Below are 5,935 nucleotides of genomic sequence, written 5' to 3'. Positions count from 1 at the left end.
TCCCATTTGTTTATTTTTGTTTTTATTTCCATTTCTCTAGGAGGTGGGTCAAAAAGGATCTTGCTGTGATTTATGTCATAGAGTGTTCTGCCTATGTTTTCCTCTAAGAGTTTGATAGTGTCTGGCCTTACATTTAGGTCTTTAATCCATTTTGAGTTTATTTTATTTATTTTTAAAATTCTGATTTATATCCTTCTGCTATTTATTAAACTGTTAATTGTTAGAGCAGTTCATACCCACTTGCAGTTTGTATAAAACAATATTATTTATTTTAATTTCTTTGCCCTCAGTCTATTTATTTATCTTCTTTATATCTGTTCTCCTTCCTGATGTAGAAATAATATTATAATAATGAAAATTTAATATAAGATAGAAGAAAAGCATGACTAAACATGACCTTTTCATAAAACATTAAGACAGATTTTATTTGAAGGCAAAACTTTCTACAATAATTAATGTATGAATCTATAGATTTCTTTTCTCTTTTTTCTTCCTCTTCCCAATGCTCAAGATCCTTTCAGTAAACCACTTATTTAATATAAAACAGTTTTTCATGTCTGCCCTGCTCAATGTGCTCAAAATAATTAATGATCAGCAGTCTCTCTCACTGAAGTTACTGAGTTATGAGCAGGAAAAGCTATAGCCCTAAAATGAGAAAAGTTAATTCAACAAGGGAGCCATCAGACTGAGGTGGCTTTAGTGCCTTAGCAGCCTACATAAGCAAACCGAAACCTCAGCCCGAAATGCGTCAAGGTTAAGAAATCAAAACCTAAGGATAACCAATCAGAAACAGCCATAGGCTTTTCCAAGCAAGGCAACGGCTTATACAGCTGATCTCATCGTTTCCTCACTCCACTTCTTGCTGCTTCTTTCCCAGCCCCTGTGGGTGGAGGGCTCCTAACCACTTCAGGTTTGGTGCTGCCCGAACGGAATCAATTTTTGGATCATATAAATTGTCACAATATTTAATATGCCTCGGTTCGTCTTTCAACAGAGTAGCAAATAGAATATCCCTCCTTGAAGTTGCCAAGTTACTCCCCAACGCGACTAGTAAGCTCACACCACACTCACCTGCTCCTGTCTTCAATCTCATGTAAATAGTTCTAAGTACACTGGCATGGACACACGCGCGCACACACACACACACACACACACGCAGTATTACAGGTTTCGTGCTGGACGACACCCATCCCAGATCTGAACAAGGACATGACCTTGTACCACACAGAAACATTCTTAAATTTGATGTTTGTCTGCAATCATTTAAATGACACTGTGGGCTGCTAAAGATCAACGAGAAAACAGAATTCTGAAGAAAATCGTAAACAATGTTAACACACTAGGAGGGAGATAACGTTTTACTAAATATCTGTAAATACTCTTAAAAAATGATTAGACCATTTCCCTGAAATAGGTGGGATCTGACCCTGTTCTGAAATAAAGTTCTTATGGAATTTAGATTTTTCAAGAATATGATTAAAAAATACCTGACCCAGATTCAATGTATTCTGGATGTACAAGTGTGATTCCGAAGGTTAATCCAGCAGTGTGACGTGGGTCTCCAGGGTGCTATGGTGACTTTCCCCTACCTTCTGGCACTGGTGAATGTGTTGGGTGGCCATGACATTATTCATCAGACCATAGGAGACCAGGGTATTGCACTGTCACCATCCATCACTCTAAACCCTTTTTCCTGTTTTCAAATAACTAAGTTTATTGTTCCTCAGTATCTCCCCATCACTACTGAATTTTCTCCATCCTCCAGCTTCCAGTGTTACCCCTTGTTACTTTTATTCTTTTAAATGCGGTAGAGTGAGAAGAGAGAGGGACTGCTTGGATTCAAAATTACAGCGGCATGCATTTACAAAGGCAAAAACGCTGAGCCAACAAAAGCACCTTAGATTCTGCACACACACAACGGCTCCGAGGATAAGTAGCTGCAGTAAGTAGAGATAAGACAGGCTCCCCCACAAAGACGCTGAGGAGATCACAGCCATGATCCTGGTAGAGGGAACTGCCATTAACACCACCAAAAATGGTGACTGTCATGATTAGAAACCCTGCAAGAGTCTTAACTTTCTAGGAGTGGGTCCTCTTGTTTGACCAGGAGGGTTGGCAATGTCAAGGCTAGGTGATGGCTTTAGACTGTGTGCTTTCTGAAGACCCCGAAAATAACTTTACCTTCTGACTAGTCTGAAATCTGTTGGTCTAAACTCCAAAATTATTAGAGCTGAAAACATTTTCAAAGTTATGCAATGAAAGAGATGCCCCCACAAATAAACAACTCTGTGTTATATCTCACACTTTGCTGCTTGTTGCTATGTTCCTTGAACAGCTGCTGTGTCTGCAGCTCTCTGTAATCCTGGGGGCACCTCTAGGGTCTCTCGGAATACTTCCTATATCAGACTCCTGCACTGTAATGAATTCTCTTTATCTTTCTTACTTATGTGGTTTTAAGTGGTTTAAATTAATTGATTCCTTCTTATCTAATTGGCTCAAAGAGAGAGGTCCAGAGTGAATAACTCAAACAAATAGGATCAGAAGCAGCACTGAGAACTTTAGATGAGACACCAGCCCTGGCCAACACCTAGGATGACACCTCGAGAACACCCTGCAGAGGGCCCAGCAGGCTGCGCTCAGATTCCTGACCCACAGACACCTGGAGACAATAAATAAAAGTTATTGTAAGACGTTAAGTTTGTGCTAATTTAATGCACAGCAATTGGTAACTAAAACAAAGTCCAAAAATAAAATTATAGACGAATTTTGCTGCCATGACAGCAGACAAAACTTTCTGTTAATAAGAGGGTTATATAAATTAATAAAGAAACTCAAGTCAAAGATACACATATACTTAGATTTCTTTGTCTTTGCATGCTGAATCCAATTTTTTCTAAAATCTAAACTAAAATGTATCCACTTTGGCACACCATCTTTCATATCTTGAAGAACTTATCACATTGGAATCTGATGCACATTTTATAAATAAATAATATTTTAAAGTCAAAAGCATCAAGTTTTTCACCATTGAAAACAAATAACATTTTCTTTTTAATCACATAAATAACAGTCACAACACAGCTTTTGGTTCATTACTTCAATTCATGCAACGAATTTAAAATTAAAAGGTATGCAATGAAACATTTTAAGGGCAAGAGTAAAAGTAGAACATAATGAGGTGATTCTCTAAAAATAGACTTTAATTAAATATATTGTCCGAATTTAAAACAACAAGTTGGTCACTGGTACCCTTTCTTTGCTGAGAGATTCTAACACATTTTGGCTCACGGAGTGAAATATGTTTCCACCTCAACATAAACTATAGGTATGTCTTCTAACTCCTTGATGTACAGTGGATACTTGTAACCGTTCGTAATTAGGGCAGTGGCTGGAAATGAAGTTTCTAGTGGTTATTCTAAAGTAGCATACTTTGTTATGCTTTATAATTCTCTTAAGCCATTTCTAGATTTAATTAAATGCAGAATGCATAAAATTTCATTTGAAAGCAAATCTTGTTCATTTGCAGGGCTGGGGTCTGTTCACAATAATGTCATATAAGCTTTTCTTAGCCTTTCATTCGTGCCACCTTGTTCATCTTTAAATAGTCAAATGAATATCAGGTGTAAAGCGATTAGTAGAGGGCCTCCATAAAAGATACTCATTAAATTGTAATAATTCATATTTCTTGTTACCAAGGACAACACTAAACCCTTATCTTATGGATTCAACTCTTAGAGTTTTGTGACGTACTTTATGAAGAGGATAGCTACCCCTTTGTGAAAACAGCACTGAAATCAGAATAGCTATTTTAAATAAACTATACTGATGTATGTTTCTACCAAGGAATTTGTATCTTTATATTAATATAGGAAGATAGAGTACTCAAAGGCTTTAACAAGGTACCTAAAATAATGTAAGCATCCTGGTTGCATCTGAGAAGAAATTAAGCTTTCAAATGACAAAAGGTGAATCTAAGCCACAAGGAAAGTCTTCTAAGTAGAATCACATTTTAATATTTTTTCCAATGTTAAAAATGAAGCTTTGCTTTAAAATTAATACTATAGACTGTAGACAAATACTACAATCATTGCTTACTTTACCTGTTTATAGGTATTTGAAATATCATAGAGATTTAGCTCTTTTGTTAATACGATAAATAAAGCAAATGAGCACACTGTAAGAGAAAGGCATGATTAACTTTGTATTTGTCAAATTTATTTGTATTCTCAAAACTAATCCTATGCCTATGCCTGCAGGCTGCCACCTTAATCCTTAGGGAAAGTGGGATTAGAATGTCACAGTGGATTGGGGCTAAGCTCCTTATTGTACAGGTGCAATAACTGAGGCCTAAAGAACAGAAGTCCATTTCCCAGTCAGAGAACAGGAGAGCTGAGCCAGAGGTCCCCACCTCCCAGGCCAGTAGAATCTGAGGACAACAAACTGCTTCCGGTTTTGTTCTCAAAAAAAAACAAACAAAATTAATCAGACACACAAACCTTTCCTTGCCATTTTCTGCTCTGCTCAGAGTGAGTGCCGAGCAGCCCGGCACTCTCGCCAGGACGTCCATGGCCGGCCTGGGCCGCCCGCTCTCAGCTATCCGGCCACACGTAGCCGTGTCCATGGTCTCGGACTCCGCGGGGTCTGGTAAGCACTGGGAGGTAAGTGAGCGCAGCGGGATGTGGAGACCCCGCCCTTTACTGTCCTGTCATCATATACGAATTTATTGAGGACAAACATTTAACAGTAATTGTTGTCACTGATCTCATCTCCAGAATGGGTTCCCCTCATAGTTCTGTGTTAAACGCGTGGGGTTTTCAAAACAATTTGCAGTTAATTAACCAAAGACAGCAAAGTAAGTGATTTGCCAAACTCTTTCAAATTGCACTCTGGGGAATGAACTGAATAATGGCTCGTTCACCTGGAGCATGGGAACAACCAGGGCCAAGAACTCGAGGTTTCAAGATTAATAAAAATTTGCAAAGCGTTGCTCTCCCTTGTCTTACAATGTTGATTCTGATGAAACAAACTGAGAATAAATACCATTTTTAGAGTAGAATTTTGGCCTTCTTACCATCACCAAACAGCTACAGGCAGTTTGACACCTCTCTGAGCCTTTTGTTTCTTGGAAAATCACAGCCTAATATTAAAAAAACAACCTAATGTTTTTGACAAAAAGTCCCATAAACCTGCCAGCTTTAAAAAAGAATGAGTATTTATGACATATGGCAAGACAGATGAAAACAGAAAACTTCTGAACTAGTAAAATCTGGAAAAAGAGCAGTAAAAGAAAAAAATAACAAACTGCTTCTCTAGAAAGTACTCTAACCCAGCATGGCTTGTGGGCAACGAAAGGCCATTTGTAATGTAACTGCACTACTCTACCGCAGCCCAATTCACTCTCATTATCTTGTCACTCCACCTTTTTCCTACAGACACTCTGGCCACCTTGCTTCCTCTACTGCAGAAGCGAACAGGTGGCAGCCCCTCACTTGGCCCGGGATGCTGACCTGCTGACAGCTCTTGCCCCAGAGGACCAGCCTGATGATCTGTGACATGGGCAGGCTCTGCCATCTGTGTCGCTAGGATGTGTTAACATGCTTACACATCTGCAAGAGGGTGCAGAAGATTTATTGAAAGAATACACCTTTAAAATAAAGACACTGGCAAATGTTAGGGAAAAAATAAGAAGAGAACCTGCTGTGACCGTACCTTTCTGAGGTTTTCAAACAGAAAAGGACATCCATTTGAAATATGACGGATTACCTAGGTATAGCCAAGTCTTTATGTCTTTCCTCAAGAGAAACAGTTCCACTGGCGCTATGCATTGCCAACAGACTGGGAACAGGCACCCTCCAACTGATGCTACCAAGTCGTCAACAGTGACTTAAATGAGCATGTACTTAATTTTCATGGCACACAACAACTGTCCCTTAAT

The sequence above is a fragment of the Phocoena phocoena genome, chromosome 17 (assembly GCF_963924675.1).
Source record: "Phocoena phocoena chromosome 17, mPhoPho1.1, whole genome shotgun sequence".
Classification (NCBI taxonomy): domain Eukaryota; kingdom Metazoa; phylum Chordata; class Mammalia; order Artiodactyla; family Phocoenidae; genus Phocoena; species Phocoena phocoena.
The sequence above is the reverse complement of the archived record's forward strand: the minus strand, read 5'-3'. Positions refer to the sequence as shown.